Genomic DNA, 17,235 nt, shown 5'->3' on the forward strand with positions numbered 1-17,235 from the left:
TGCCTCGAAGCATGGCTATTTTTCTGGGGTGTTGGAGGTGGTGGGGCACATGGACATGGGCAGAGAAAACATCATAAAGAGACACAAGCAAAAGGAATATTAAGAAGTTTGAGGTGTGCCTTCATACAGGTTCCCTAGAAAACAGACTCTGAGGCCAAAGCTTTGTGCCAATACTTTATTGGATAGTGCATTTCCAGGGAAGGATCAGGCAGGGATAAAGAGAATGAGGTGGAGATGGAGAGCAAATGTGAGAGGAGCATCTCCCAAGTTGGCCACAGCTGCATAACAATCCCAGCTGTTTGCTGGAACTTATAAGGCAGCCTCTTAGAGGCTGGCTGAATTTCCTTGTCTCTCAACAGTCCACATACTAGGGTAGAGGGAAGAATGAGGGAAGCATTTATCCATTGTCTCCTTCTCTTATACCATTGACTAATTCACTCTTTTGGGCATTAAATTCTCTGCACTACTGGGTTTTACAAGCAGCCCTCCTAGGAAGCCACTGGGAAAGCAAGAGTCTCCTGTGTTCAGTCTGGCCAGGATGCCTGTGTACCTGTCTCTCCTTGGCAGTCAGGCAACAGTGGCAACAGCACTCCTGACCTTGGCAACAGTGTAGAACATTCCTAGGGCTGTTCTAGCCATAGAGCAACTGGTGGTTTCTAAATTGAGTTTGATACAGAGAATGTTCAATGACTTGTCTAGTATATAGTATAGGGAAATAATGGGAGTGAAGGCCCGAAAAATTGGAGTGCCTTATGCAAGATATTGCTTGTTGGATAGAAATCATGTAATTAATTTATTAGCAAATAGGAAGCAATGCATGGTTTTCCAGAAAGAGATTCTATGATCAAAGCTGTGTTTAGCACAGGAAAATCTACTCAACAGTTTGTAATAACCTATATGAGAAAAAAGAATGGATATATTTATTTATGACTGATTCACTTGGCTGTATATCTGAAACTAATACAACACTGTAAATAACTATACTCCAATAATGTGAAATTAAAATAAATTTTTAAAATGTGTATTTTGGGGAAATTTAATCCAGAAGTGGTATGGGAAATGGATTTATAAGGTATAGAAATTGGAAGCAAGATTATTTTGTAAGTGAGAAAATGTCTGGGCAGATTCAGCTGCTCAGTTCTATGCTCCAGATGTTTAAAATGGGCTAGTGGATTCCCTAAAGAGGCCCTTTGCTAGCTATACTGTGAATCATCTCTGTTCTTAAGGGTGCTTGAATAGGTACATGTGTCTTGTTCCAGGAGATAAAAGGACCCTCAATAGTATCTGTTTATAAGCAGCATATGGATTTTACATGCTTATACACCAAAGTGCTTTCATTTTTAAAAGCACAATAATGAGGCACTTGTTATTCAGACTACACCTGTGTAGATAAATATATCTAGCTCTCATTTTGTGATATAGAGCCTGAGGAGGCAAAGGCTCAAACTCCACATCCTCCATCCATGGGAAGCAATTGAACTACACAGTTAGGTGGGAGAGAAGGAGGCATTCTGGCCATTGACTCTACCTTTTCCTGCTACCTTCATGGCCTTGCCTCTGACTTGAAGGCCTCAAAGAAGGTATTGGTCAGTCTATCAACAAGGAAATAGTGGGGCTGTTTTATGTCATTTGCTCTATGCACCAGTCTAAAACCCCCAGTTTCCAAATTCTGAAACACGGTTGCCCAATAATTTCCAATAAGGGAATGCAAAATGACAATATAAGGCTTAACACTAAATCCTCCTATTCATGTGTTAATAAAAACACATTAACATTCATTGAGAAACCTTGAATTGCTTTCAAAACACAGCCTAATGTGTGAACTTTTGAAACATATATTTCTATACTTTTTTAACTAAAGGAGAAACATTTTTATCATCTCCCCATAATTTTACTTATTCCATCATGGTAACAACCAATGGTAATACCTTGGCATGTAACTTTACATATCTTAAAATATGTATGAGGATATCCTATCAAGATAAACTACTTTTAGAACATGGTTTAGACTCAAACATAGAAGACTAGTAATTTAAACTTTTAAAAAACAGGATTGCATTTGAGAAAACTTCATTAAGAATTCACTCATAGAAATTGTTTGATTTCCATTCTAACGGGATATTTTAGTATAAATTTCTACATATATAGTGCTAAAGGCTTTCTTTAAAAAAAGACTATTGATACCTATGCCATTTTGGTTACATAACTTCTGTTTCTTCTTGAGAAAGAACCACTCAAAATGTTGCTGAGTAAAATCATGTCTCTCAAAACCTAGTGGCCAACTTTTGGATCCCTGTACTACAGCTAAGCCTTAATATCTGCGGGGGATTAGTTTCAGGACATCCTATAAATAGAAAAATATACAGGTATTCAAGTACCACCATCAGTTCTTGTATCCTGGGATTCTGCATCCTTGGATTCAACCAACTATGACTGTGTAGTACTATACCTACTTACTGAAAAAAAATCCACGTGTAAGTAGACCCCTGCAGTTCAAACCCATGTCATTCAATGATCAAGGGTATTGGTTTCTTTATCTACTTCAAAGCTGGATTAAAGCCTCCTGATGTTTCTTTTTGTCTGTCTAAACTGTAGTTTGTATATTGGATGCCAAATATGTGCATTTTGCAGCCTTATCAAATTAGATATGGGATGATTTTTCACTCCAGAATGCTTTCTTATATTTCAGCCTCCCTCCCTACCCCTGCCCTAAGCCTTCTAGTTTCTGGAATAAATACATAATTGACCCTTAGAGTTTTACTTTTCATTTCATGAATTATCATAGCTCTAAAAATCTGAATTTTATCTTGTAAAGAAGCGAAACACTATTTGATCATTTTCCATAAATTTTCATTTGGCCAAATTTGCCAATTATCTTAGATTTTCTCCTTGATCATCCACCAGTCAGGTCTCAAACATTACTAATAATACTTCCAGAGAAGAGATGCCTTATAACTAATGAAAGTAAGGGGACATTATGAAGGGAGAGACCGTAATAGGACTAAATCATTAGAAATCGTAGGTGCCCCCCGTTTATCCAAAGCTTGCTTTACACCACTTTACTTTTATGAAAGACCTGTTTTCTCAAACCTAAAGAAATCCAAAGAGTATTTGCATTCTTATGAAAAAAAAAAGTGAAAATTTAAAGTAGCAGTCAGTGTGAACCACTATAGAGGCAGTGCACACACCCAGAGCGGTGAGAGAGGCAGCACCAAGCTCCTTCTCGGGGAACTACACTCAGCATCTCAGCATCCAACCTCCATAGCTTTGAATTGTGTCTCTCAGCCTTTGCGCTTTATCTCTATTTATTTCATGCATTCATTAGCAAGATGTGTCCTAAGGGAACTGCTTCTTTGCTTTATGCCATTTCAGCTTATGTAGGGTTTCATAGGATGCTATACTTTTGGATGGGAGGGAAACCTGTATCACCCTTTAAAGCAGTATTTATGGTGCTGTTTGGGGGCTCACGTGGCAAATCTATACAATGTAAAAATTATTGATGGTGTCTGTTGGGGTTTTAGGCAGCCTGAAAGAGTATGTTATTTTGTTTCTTGCCTGAGTTCTGTGCTGAGAAAGACCAGGAATCAGTCAATCGAGGTTAAAGTGCCTGGTTCATTACTGATGGAGATGTTGGAAAATGAGACATAGGCATCAGGCTACAGGAGACTAGTTAATACAGGCTTAGTCACTCAATGTTAGGTCGTACTGGTCAACCACAGGCCTTCTACATGAATGTCATGGCTGCTAGTGTGAAACTCATTGAATGACCAAGAACAGAGTAAAGCGTGTGCTCCTTAAATCAGGTAGATCCAAAGAAGAGAAGGATAAGGGAGGGGACTCAGTCATACCTGCCCAGTCAAGAAAGTTGCACTGACTGATTTCCCCTTCATGGAAACATCAAGAGGAAAGACAGTATCATTCAATAGTACATGGTCCTAATAAAATAATAGGAAGGGTAAGATCAACACTTACATCAGCATTCCTGCCTCTGCCCTTCCCATCCGAGGACACGTGTAGATGGCCTAGAATCAAGCATTTGTCTTCTAGGGCAAAAATTTGAGGAATATGCTCTGAAAATTTCACTAATTACTAAAGAATACTAAGTATAGGTTGTGGAGAGTAAATCTCCCCTCCCTAAGAGAATTAGCAATGTAGATCAGTTGAGGCATATTTTAGGGTGTTTAGACTTCACATTTCAGTAGCAGAATCCTAGTTTTCCATCTATACACCACATCTATTCCTTTGTCAGAGTACCAGGGTAGACTCAGAGAACCTCAGGCAACATTTGTCTCAGGGGGTGAGAGTGGAAGCTTACACCAGGGCCCATCAAAAAGATACATGGACTGAGTAGCAGAGGAACACACCACAGTCAAAACTACCAGATTACATCTCATTCTCCCAACCTGACCACAGCTGTAATGAAAAATGCTACCAAGGAGTCCAGCTTCTGCTCTTTCTCAGGAAACATTCTTTTCTACTTTGACGTCAAAACCACCGCAATAAAATCCCAAAGCAGCACATCAAACCCAATGGAAGATGGACACCCTTATATTTTTGCGGTAATACCAGCATTCTTATTTGGTTGAACCATCTCTGGCCCAATCCACAGCATAAATATGAGGCTATTGCTAGGGAAAGTGATTCACTCTGTGGTACTGTGGAGATGTGCCTCCAAGGATTGCATGCCCCACTCTTTTTCCTGAAAATAGTTTTGTGTTGTATCATAGAGGGTAAAGAGATGGAGGACACACAGAAAAGGGGACATGAAAAACGTTTAGCAGATTTAAAGTACTAGCAAAACCAATGTGTCAAGTTTAACTGCAAATCACAAGTAGCATATCTGAGAGCAAAACGAAGTCCCAGGGAAATAACATCATCAGAGAAGAAATTATTCCTCTCCAGGATGGTTTTATTTCTCCCCCGGATAGAAGAGACACATGAAATAACACACAATTACACTCCACGGGTCTGTCATCATAAGGGCATTGCTATATATCTTGATCTCATTGTTCTCTATTCTGTCTGATTCAGAAAATATGTGCTCGATACAGTAACTTCCTCTTTGGTTACACAAACAAAATTTCTCTTTTTTTAATTAGGTGAACATTATCCTGTTGTAGTAGTGCTTTAGGCATATTATAGCTTCTTTTGTTTTTCTTTTAACATTTTATTTATTTATTTATCTATTTAATTTCCTCAATACCTTATTTTTTTTTCTACTGTACAGCATGGTGACCCAGTTACAGGTGCATGTATACATTCTTTTTTCTCACATTATCATGCTCCATCATAAGTGACTAGACATAGTTCCCAGTGCTATACAGCAGGATCTCATTGCTAATCCATAGACATAGTTCCCAGTGCTATACAGCAGGATCTCATTGCTAATCCATTCCAAAGGCAATAGCCTGCGTCTATTAACCCCAACCTCACACCAGTTAGAATGGCCATCATTAATAAGTCCACAAATAACAAATGCTGGAGGGGTGTGGAGAAAAGGAGAGCTTCCTGCACTGTTGGTGGGAATATAAGCTGGTACAACCACTATGGAGAATGGTATTGAGGTACCTTAGAAAACTATGCATAGAACTACCATATGACCCAGCAATCCCACTCTTGGGCACATATCTGGACAAAACTTTCCTTAAAAAACACATGCATCTGCATGTTCATTGTAGCACTATTCACAATAGCCAAGACATGGAAACAACCCAAATGTCATCAACAGATTATTGTATTAAGAAGATATGGTATATATACACAGTGGAATACTACTCAACCATAAAAAAGAACAAAATAATGCCATTTGCAGCAACATGGACAGAACTAGAGACTCTCATACTGAGTGAAATCAGAAAGAGAAAGACAAATACTATATGATATCACTTATAGCTGGAAACAAATGAACCTAGCCACAGAAAAGAAAATCAAGGACTTGGAGAATAGATTTGTGGTTGCCAAGGGGGAGGGAGTGGGATGGATTGGGAGCTTGGGGTTAATAGATGCAGACTATTGCCTTTGGAATGGAGTAGCAATATTACAGCTTCTTAGCAGTTAACTTTCCAAATCTTGACTACCAGAAATGCTGTGGTCTTCTACAGCTTTCTATTTATATTTCCTGAAAAAAAAAAAAAGAATAGATATACTTAGTTCAGTACTTGACAAATAGTATATCCTCAAAAAACAAGAGCGTCTAAGCCCCATGTATGAAACCCAGGCTCATCTAAGTCTCTGAGATAATCCTGATGTGGGTAAGAGGTAGGTGGATGGGCTTGCCGTCTCTCCCCACACAATGGCCCTTGGACCCAAGTCTTATTTCTCAGACTCCAAATCCAGTGTCTGAGCAGTGACTAGATGTCACAAGCCCTCAGAGTCACCTTAATGCCAACCTGACACAGGACCCTGTGTGCCAGGAATGAGCTCTGAGCATCTGAGCACTCTACTCTTCTCCATTTTATGGGTCCTAGTCATGGATTCTTGGTTATCTTTCATAGCTTCTTCTTAGTTTTCCTGTGTGGAACCTGGGTTCAGCTTATGTTTCTCTGAATTCCAGCCAACATTTTGCTTGGCTCTTGGAAGCCTTCTTTCCCAAAGCTGATCCCTTCCTGTTTCTACCTAATAATGATGCATCTACATGTACAAATATAGAGCCAGCTTCTGCTCACCTCTCCTAGGTATCTTTCACTGCTGGGTATTTTCCAGGTATCTTCCACCACTGGAATCTTCATGCTTGCACACGACTAGCCCAATAGGCACGGAAAATTGCTTGAGTCATCTCAGTTCTCAGTGTCCCTTAGAGTTTCTGTGTCTTGAATGCTCTCACTAACACCATCCTATATCTGGTGATGCTGATGCCACTGAACCTGGTTTCTCACCTCCCCAAAAAATATTTGTAAAAAAATATTTGTCAGTGGCTGAACTTGCATCTCACCTCACCTTGACGGTAACAACATTAATTTCCCAGACCAGGCTGTGAAGTAACTGATGTCCAAGGACAGGGGACAGGGGCTAGCATCAAGAGAAGGTCGTAAGGCCTATCACTCCAAGATATTTATGAGTTGAAGCCTGGCCCCTCGAACCTAAAGGCTCCAAGGAAGTGATTTTTCCCTCTTTCCCTATCTTTCTAGAATCACTTCAATATTCCTTCAATATTTTATTCATTAGGTTTCTTTTCCTTCTATTTCTGAGCTCAGAACTTCTGTGCAAGATGGGATGAGAAAACTGCAAACCCCTTCAGGCCACAGATCAGGAGCTGTTTCAATTACTCCTTTTCTTGATGAAGCCCAGGATGTAGGTCCTGATGACGCTCTATCAGCACTTTTTCTGTTTTCCTTACAGAACAAATTGCCAGCAGGGTTCCTGTTTATGAGGGTAGGAATTGCTTGTACAAATTTCCCATAAGAATTCTGACAGAAGCTTCTCTCTGCTGAGGCAAAGAGCTTCTGTATCACTGATGTGCAGCATGGCGCGGAATAAGCCTGAGAACTCTTATGTCTACTGAGATACCCTTCCCCAAAACTATACAATCAGATCTGTTTGAGAAATGTGGTTTGTTTCTGTAATGATCTCAGAAGGGAGAAATCTGAGTCTGTGTAATTACAGCGTTCATGCATATTGAGGATTTTCTCAAGGTTGGGTGTTAGCAGGGTGCCCAGGCAAGGTCTAAATGGTGAATGGAAATGATGAGGCCACAGCAGGCTGGGGCGGAGGAGACCCCATAATGAGGTGCCAAAGCCCAATTCCGTACAGATCAGTGCCGGTGGGAGGCTTGGAAAAGCAGCAGTAGCAGTAATGGCAAGGCCAGCTCACTGGCCTGGGCTAATTCACTGTGAACAAAAGTATGGGCGAGGAAGCTTCTGAGGTGACAGTCTGACTAAGGAAGTCTTCCCATGTGGCACCCAATGTGCATGAACAACATTAATAATGATAACCTTTTATAGAGCATTGCCTATATTAAATGTTCCATGTCCATTGCATTTGCAATAATTTTTCAAATAATTCTTCTAATTGCCAGATGCTCTTCTAGGCACTAAGGATTGAGCTGTGAACAGATAAAATAAACAGAAAACAGATAAAGTCACTGCCCCTTGTGGATTATTACATATCCACAAAATGCTTCATCAAAGTCTGGGTTCTTTCTGCTAAGCTATGGCACCTCTTCATGGTTACAAGAATTTGGCTACACATGGCAAGCAGTGTTAATCATGGTTGTGTTTTCCCTTATGAAGAGCAGGGACATACCAGCCATCAGGACCTAGCAGTGCTCCAGGAGGTGCTTTTCCAATGGTAAGGAGTTCTCTGCTGTGGAAGGAGGCTGTATTCTGTCTCTCCTATTGATGATTGACAGAGGTTCCAAACAGCATCCTCATTAGCACAGATAGTTCTAGGAACATTGGTTCTGCCAGGTTATCCAGCTCAAATAGCAGGGTAGCCAACACCACAATCTAGACCTGCTACAGAGCTTCCTCTCCTTCTGGCTCCCTGTAAAACTGTCAGTCTTTCAAGTCACCAGATGAACGTGTTGGAGAATTATTCCTAAATGCAGTTAGGAATTCAAAATCCAAAGAGACACATTAAATGCTGTGCCTCTTTCTTAGTAGAAGGTATAAAATACAAAAATTATCCTCATCCTTAGAAGAGCTGTCCCAGCCTGTCTTAGACCATTGAACCCCTAAAAATGTCATTGATATGGTAGGCAGCCAATTCTTCGTGAGGTTCATCTCCAACCCTCTGACACGTAATGTATCTTGCTAGGGGTGCAGATTACTCCACTGCTTATTTACCAGGTATTATTTGCATGAAATCAGAAATATTGTGAGCCAATATGATTCTTGAGGAATGCTAATATGATCAAGGTTCCTGCTGACCATGTTGTGACAGAGAAGCAAGGGTTGGTTTTTTTGTTTGTTTGTTTTGTTTTGTTTTTGTCTTTTTAGGGCCACACCCACAGCATATAGAGGTTTCCACACTAGGGGTTGAATTGGAGTTGCAGCTGCCAGCCTACACCAGGGCCACAGCAGTGCCAGATCTGAACCACATCTGCCACCTACACCACAGCTCATGGCAACACAGTATCCTTAATCCACAGAGCAGGGCCAGACCGAACCTGCCTTCTCATGGATACTGGTTGGGTTCGTTACTGTTGAGCCATGATGGGAACTCCGAGAGCTAGATATTTAATAGAGCCCTGGGAAAATAAAGTGAATGTATAATGTCATCCTTCCCACATAAAAGGGAACTGCCTTTGATCGTCCTCCCTGATAGAATTAGAGAAGAACACGTTTACAAGGTCAGTAACCTCATCCCCATTACCAAAGTATGTGTTGTCTGTTTCATAAAGATTTTACATCCAGCACAGCAGGTGAGTTGAGATGACCATAACACTTGGTTAAATTTATGAGTCCACTGTCTTTGAACACAAGTCATAGACTGTATTTTTTCAGAGTCTATACAGGTGAATTTAATATGGATGTGTAGGGACTACCATCCTTGCATCCTTTAAGTCTCATGATAGGACTAATTTGCAAACTTTCTCCTGGAATGTAGTAAAACTTACGCTTAAGTTTCTTGGCAAGGGGGTGTAGGTGATCTCAGGCATCTCCTACAGTTTTGACCCATATTCTATAGGTCAAGGAATAATTAGTGTTCTGCCAGCTCATAACTATATATACCCCAATTTTACACTTGGGAATTAGGAAATGGATCTAGGGACTCAAGCAATCAAGGCATCTTGATTGCTATCTTGGCACTTCCCATTGTGATAATCATATGAACCCTCTGTGGGATAGGCCACCTTGCCTCCATCAGCAGCCATCTAGAGTTCCTGGATGGCATTTTGGATTCTTGTGTCAGTTCTGATCCTGTATTCAACTATCCTTGAAGGGCCTAGGTATTCCATTTTCCTTCTGCACAGTTACTCTGGTAAATCAGTTTTGGAGAATATTTATTGTAAATACATATCATGGTATTATAGCATCCTTCCTTTAGAGAAACAAGCCTCTCTTCAGTTAATAACCTCTGGGTCTATGAACTAATTTAGATCTGTAATGTGGGTGAAGGACTACATTTTTTCAGTGTATTGGCTGTTGATTTGTTTTTTGGACTTTTTGAGTTTTTTTTTTTTAACTGAAGTATGGTTGATTTACAATGTTGTGCAATCTTGTACACATCTATCTTGTCCCCTAGAACTTTCTATTTGTGATCTATTATCATAGAACCCTGCGGGTCAATTCACCTTGATTGCTATCTTGGCCCTTGCCATTATGATAATCATAATCTACTTTGCCCCTGAAAGTTAAGTGCTACCCCTTTGTCTTTGTTCTGCAGAGATTATTTCTGCTGATACAAAGCAATCCAGGACCAAGATGGCACATTCTGCTATGAAACCAATGATGGAAGTCTCCACTGATCTAAAATCCACCCTTTACTAGATCCTTCATTACGGCCTTAGTAAAGGAGTATTTATGGATCATTCCAGTGAAGAGTCAGTTAGTGGGTTTTCTGGACTCACATAATAAATCTGCATTAACATGCTCACCTCCCTGAGCCTTTGGCTCCTTCTTCAGTTTTCTGTCTAGGCACTTCTGGCATCTCCACTTCATTAACTGTGTACTGTCATGACTATGTATAACCTTTGAGCAATCCAACAGTGGATCAGAAATAATCCTAGGTCTCTTTTCCAGAATGCTATATCCTGAATCTTTTTCAGGCTGTTCTGAGACAAGACTCAGGTTATTGGTCTCAGAAAAAAAAGAAAAGACTAAGTTGTAGTGGATATTGAGGAGCAAAAGCAACATCTTCCTTAGTAAGCCTTTTTGAGGCATAGTCCAGCAGCTGCAACTCCAATTCGACCCCTAGCCTGGGAACGTCTATATGCTATGGGTGCATCCCTAAAAAGCAAAGAAAAACAAAATAAAACAAAACAAAAACAAAAATAAAAAAAATTAGAAAAAGAATAGCAGCCTTGCAGAAATTTGGTGCCAACTCTTCATTTATTTATTCATTCCTCTGGAAATGTGTTGAGGTGGTGTTGTCCACTAACAGGCGACATCATTGTTTTTGGCCATAGGGGTGAATTATAAGGCTGAGTTGGATACTAAGAGAGTCAGAATGTTCTTCCCTGCCTTACTTTTCCAAACCATTCATACCACCATTGACATTTCTTGCTTGAAATTATTGGTCTTTCTTGACGTCCTTTATTGGTTTTCTCTTCAGTTCTTGCTTTGACTTGACTTAGAGCCTGGCTCCAGACCATGTGCTTCATGGTTGCCTTTGAAACCCCAGAGAAGTCTTCAATGAGGAGTTACCCTAAACCTCATAGTCTAGTTGAAATCCTAGTGCAGCCTCTGGTGCTCCATTTCATAAAGTAGAAATGTAGTTCTAATAAATAGAGATCTAGTTTAAATTTGTTATACCCATATAGTGACTGGAATACTGAGATTCACATACAGAGGCAAACTTGTCATACTGATGATAAATTTCAGAGGTTGAATGATCCTGGGATTGTTGAGTAAACATCAAATCAGAAAAGGGAATATTCTTTGGTGTGGGGGGGTGTGTGTGAGATATTTCATTCAGGACCAAAAGGGCCAGAATTCCAATCCAAACTGCCACACATTAACTGTGTGCACTTGAATATAGGCCATCTTGGATTTTCAACTTCGTATGTACTAAAATAGCAGGATAAACAGAATAGTATCTGCCTCATGAGGTTATGAGGATGACTTGAATAAGTGCACATAAAGGCCTTAGCACAGCATGTGGCCATAGAAAGCACTCAGTAAAGTTAGCTGTGAATGATAATGATAAAAATGTACTTGGAATACCTTTCCGTATTTTTCCACCAGGAAACCTTCCTTTTATTCTCCAACGTTGTTGTTTCACTCTGCTTTCCCCACGGATGGCCTTAGTCACCCCCCTTGCTGTGACACTATTGTTCATATTTCTATACTACTGATAATATTGTCATCCATGTCTATATTACAGGGACCAACCCGTGATAGTTATTCAATAAATCCTGATTGAATGAATGCATATCCTCTCTGCATTACCCTTGATTTCACCTGAATCTAATAGCGGCTTACTACAAAGTGAGATTTCTGAAGCTCTAAATTGTTAGAGGAATTGCTGTTTTACAGAAGCCAGAAGCACACAGAAAAGCCTTCACCTTCAATACCTATTTGTTCTCCTGGCTTTGCATGGGTGGGATGAGATTCAACCCCCAAATCAAAGTTTTAACATTGCTAACATAGTTTGAAAAATACAGGCCCGGGAGGTAAAGACAGAATCTTGGATCTTCTCTTAGTAAATGTTTCTGCGTGGAATTTGAAAAATAGTTGCAAGGAATGTGCTGGCAACTCTAGGAGATAACTTAAGCATTTTCTAATATACCTGCTGCTGCTGCTGCTGCTGCTGAAGTCATCCAGTAGCTCACTGATGACAATACTCTTGATATTTAATTTACTCAGTTAACCACCTGGCTAGTTCGTGCCTCTGTCGTTCTACAATTTATTTTCCCAGGCTATCATAAGAAGCTCAGATTCAAGCTCAGAAACACATATCCTTCACTCCCCATGATGCTCAGTGCAAAACGAGGACTGCTTGACTTTTAGGATACTTTAAACTCTGAAATTCCAAGATCCAGATAAAATATTACTAGTTTTCATGATTCTCACCAGGATAAGAAAGGGCCTCCCTACCCATTCAGGAGTAAATTGTGAAGCTGTTTTAAAAAATCTATTAGGTGGTTCAAAAGGAGACGTCACAGAACTTTTCAAACTGTGCAGCTACAGCAATTTGCCAAGAGGAGGATTCTTGAAGGCCCCAAACCCCAAACCTCAAGGCTTATTGAAGTCAAATATACTTCTCCTACATCATCTTGAACAAACTCCTTTTCAGTATGCTCAGCTAACCAACTTTGTGAACTTTGCATTTCAACATCACTTTACCTCTCTTTATATAACTTTACCTCTCATATATTACCTAGAAATAGCATCAAATGAATGATCAACAGCAAATAAATCTGATGAGTTACTTTGATCTCTATCTCTCTGTTGGTCTCTCTTTTTTTTTTCCATAAGATTTTATTCTGACAGTCTCCCTAGGAATCATCTTATGAATCATCTTCGTTCCTTTGAGAATATCTGCTCTCAAGGCTGTGAAACCTCCAGGGAAACTTGTTTCTGGCTGAGGTGTAGGCTGTGCAAATCATGAAAATGATTTAGCTTTAGCTGAGAAAACACAACTCAACCTGCAACACCACCTCTTTCTTGTCTCTATGTTCAGCCATTTCAGCTTTGCATCCATTCATTTATTCATCCCTTCATTCATTCTTTCATTCATCTTTTGCTCTTTCAATCAGAGTTCCACATGAAACAGCTCCAGGATATCTCACTTCCTACATTACTCAAATATGACATGATTTACCATTTTGCTTAAAACTGGGTATGCAAACTAAATGATGCTTTTCTGTTTCTTATATCTTTTTCATACATTATACAAGTAATGTGTTTTGTTAATATAAAATATATGTGCTTTTGGGGGGTCATTATTGGGATCCCAACCACAAGCATCTTTTGTGCCAGGTACTCTGCTCAGCTTTCCTTATAGGATCTTCTTAATTCACAGTAATCTTATTGAGAAGTCATCATTACTCTGTTTCCCTATTAGAAGCACTGGCAAGGTTCAGATCATGCGTTGTTCCCCATTCTAACCTACATGGATTCACCCAGTACCTGGCAAATAGTAGGTGCTTATTTATTTGTACATTCATTTAAAAAAAAAATCCTAGCCTACCATAAACCAGGCACTATGTTGGAATTTAAGAGCAAGGTAGATGTGGTCCCTGCCTTTATGAAGTTTATACTCCAGTAGAAGATGTAATAAACATTTGATGAGTGAATAAGTAAATACAGAGACCATCAGGTCAAAAGATAACCTAATTAGGTTTCTTGCTGAAATAGTATTCATAATGGAATTCTAATTTAATTAGAGGGTCCTGAGGGACTATTCCATTTACCATAATACTCCCCCCCACCCCCCATCCCCCCACCGCCAAACTCTCTTCAGCAGTGCTTTTCAAACTTAAATGTATATAAGAATCACCAGTGAAGATTCTGATTTAGTGGGTTAGCCAAGAAATGAGGTAAGGAATATCATGGAAGGTGGCGTATACTGTTCAGAGAAGAGATTCCTATATCATGGAGAGGTCACTCTCTTCTGTAGGTATGTTTTCCCTAATTTTGTTATTTTCTGTGTGTGTGTGTGTGTGTGTGTGTGTGTAGGGGTCTGTTTCTGATTCGTTTTCTCTCTTTTTCTCAAACAAGGGTAGAGGGGAGGTACTGACCTCAATGGGAGGAACAGACTACTTATTTAGTCTCAGAGGAGTCAGAGGAATTTGGGTTTTCAAGATTTTCAAGTCCATTAACTCAGATTTCCCCATCTCATGTGTCATGGTTGAGAGTTTAATCGTTTTTGGAACTCAGCTACTCATTATCAGGTTCTAGATTTGATTCTCAGCTTGTACTACCCTTTAAAAGCAGACAGTAAGAGGCTCTCTGGCATTCACATTTAGATTTTATTTGATGATTAATGATGATGATTTGATGATTTTCTTACTTTTTTCTAGGGTATCTGTCAAGGTTAGCAATAGGTTAGCAAAAGCTACCACAATTCCACTGTCCTTTAATTTCTATTTCCTTTGTATTTAACAAATGCCTGGTACCTTACAGCTATAAATTCATTCTTGTCAACCAATATTCTACCCAAGCTCACCACCAGTAAAAGTTTTCCATTGTTAACCTTGTGCTCCACTAACTACCAGTAATGGGGTCCGCATTGTAAGCCAACTGGCTGGCAGGTAATCCAGCTCCAAAATTCCATTTGAGTTTCTATAAGACTCCTTCTTGTAAACCACCACAGGTTATATTCTTCAAGGAGTAGGCTCTGAGATAGAGGTTAGCGTGCTAGTTATGTATTGGGGATACTCTTTTATCCACACCTGTGGAGTGGAGGGGATGGAAAGAGGATTGGTCAGAGAAAGAAATTGTGCTGTGATGCAGACCCTGTTAGGCTCTAGAATCATCCTGAATTGGGGTAAAGGGGCTGAGATTTAATCCTCTCTCATGTCAGTGAAGGGGGTATGAGTAGCAATTTCCGTCTATCAGACTGTGTTTACTCATTTCTTGGCTTTATCTTTTATTATATCTTTGAGTCCTTAGGAAGGCTTTCATTTATATTCCAGCAGTTACCTATATATTAATATGTTTGAAGTGTTTTTCATTCATGTTTTTAAAATTTGACTTTCAACCTTTTGATTTCTTTTTTTTTCACTTTTTTATTTTTTTATTTATTTTATTTTATTTTATTTTATTTCAGTTTTTAAATTACTTATTATTATTTTTTCCCACTGTACAGCAAGGGGGTCAGGTTATCCTTACATGTATACATTACAATTACATTTTTCCCCCAGCCTTTCTTCTGTTGCAACATGAGTATCTAGACAAAGTTCTCAATGCTACTCAGCAGGATCTCCTTGTAAATCTATTCTAAGTTGTGTCTGATAAGCCCAAGCTCCCGATCCCTCCCACTCCCTCCCCCTCCCATCAGGCAGCCACAAGTCTCTTCTCCAAGTCCATGATTTTCTTTTCTGAGGAGATGTTCGTTTGTGCTGGATATTAGATTCCAGTTATAAGTGATATCATATGGTATTTGTCTTTGTCTTTCTGGCTCATTTCATTCAGGATGAGGTTCTCTAGCTCCATCCATGTTGCTGCAAATGGCATTATGTCATTCTTTTTTATGGCTGAGTAGTATTCCATTATGTATATATACCACCTCTTTCGAATCCAATCATCTGTCGATGGACATTTGGGTTGTTTCCATGTCTTGGCTATTGTGAATAGTGCTGCAATGAACATGCGGGTGCACGTGTCTCTTTTAAGTAGAGTTTTGTCCGGATAGATGCCCAAGAGTGGGATTGTGGGGTCATATGGAAGTTCTATGTATAGATTTCTAAGGTATCTCCAAACTGTTCTCCATAGTGGCTGTACCAGTTGACATTCCCACCAACAGTGCAGGAGGGTTCCCTTTTCTCCACAGCCCCTCCAGAACTTGTTATTTGTGGATTTATTAATGATGGCCATTCTGACTGGTGGGAGGTGATATCTCATGGTAGTTTTGATTTGCATTTCTCTTATAACCAGCGATGTTGAGCATTATTTTCATGTGTTTGTTGGCCTTCTGTATATCTTCTTTGGAGAAATGTCTATTCAGGTCTTTTGCCCATTTTTCCATTGATTGATTGGCTTTTTTGCTGTTGGGTTGTATAAGTTGTTTATATATTCTAGAGATTAAGCCCTTGTCGGTTGCATCATTTGAAACTATTTTCTCCCATTCTGTAAGTTGTCTTTTTGTTTTCTTTTGGGTTTCCTTTGCTGTGCAAAAGCTTTTCAGTTTGATGAGGTCCCATGGGTTTATTTTTGCTCTCATTTCTATTGCTTTGGGAGACTGACCTGAGAAAATATTCCTGATGTTGATGTCAGAGAGTGTTTTGCCTATGTTTTCTTCTAGGAGTTGGATGGTGTCCTGTCGTATATTTAAGTCTTTCAGCCATTTGGAGTTTATTTGTGAGCATGGTGTGAAGGTGTGTTCTAGTCTCATTGCTTTGCATGCAGCTGTCCAGGTTTCCCAGCAATGCTTGCTGAATAGACTTTCTTTTTCCCATTTGATGTTCTTGCCTCCCTTGTCAAAGATGAATTGACCATAGGTGTCAGGGTTTATTTCCGGGTTCTCTATTCTGTTCCATTGGTCTGTCTGTCTGCTTTGATACCAGTACCACACTGTTTTGATGACTGTGGCTTTGTAGTATTTCTTGAAGTCTGGGAGAGTTATGCCTCCTGCTTGGTTTTTGTTTCTCAGGATTGCTTTGGCGATTCTGGGTCTTTTGTGGTTCCATATAAATGTTTGGATTGTTTGTTCTAGTTCTGTGAAAAATGTCCTGGGTCATTTGATAGGGATTGCATTGAATCTGTAGATTGCTTTGGGTAGTATGGCCATTTTTACAATATTGATTTTCCCAATCCAGGAACATGGAATATCTTTCCATTCCTTTACATCTTCTTTGATTTCTTTGATTAAAGTTTTATAGTTCTCGGCATATAAGTCCTTTACCTCCTTGGTCAGGTGTATTCCAAGGTATTTGATTTTGTGAGGTGCAATTTTAAAAGGTATCATATT

Source organism: Phacochoerus africanus, chromosome 6, assembly GCF_016906955.1.
Source record: "Phacochoerus africanus isolate WHEZ1 chromosome 6, ROS_Pafr_v1, whole genome shotgun sequence".
Lineage (NCBI taxonomy): Eukaryota > Metazoa > Chordata > Mammalia > Artiodactyla > Suidae > Phacochoerus > Phacochoerus africanus.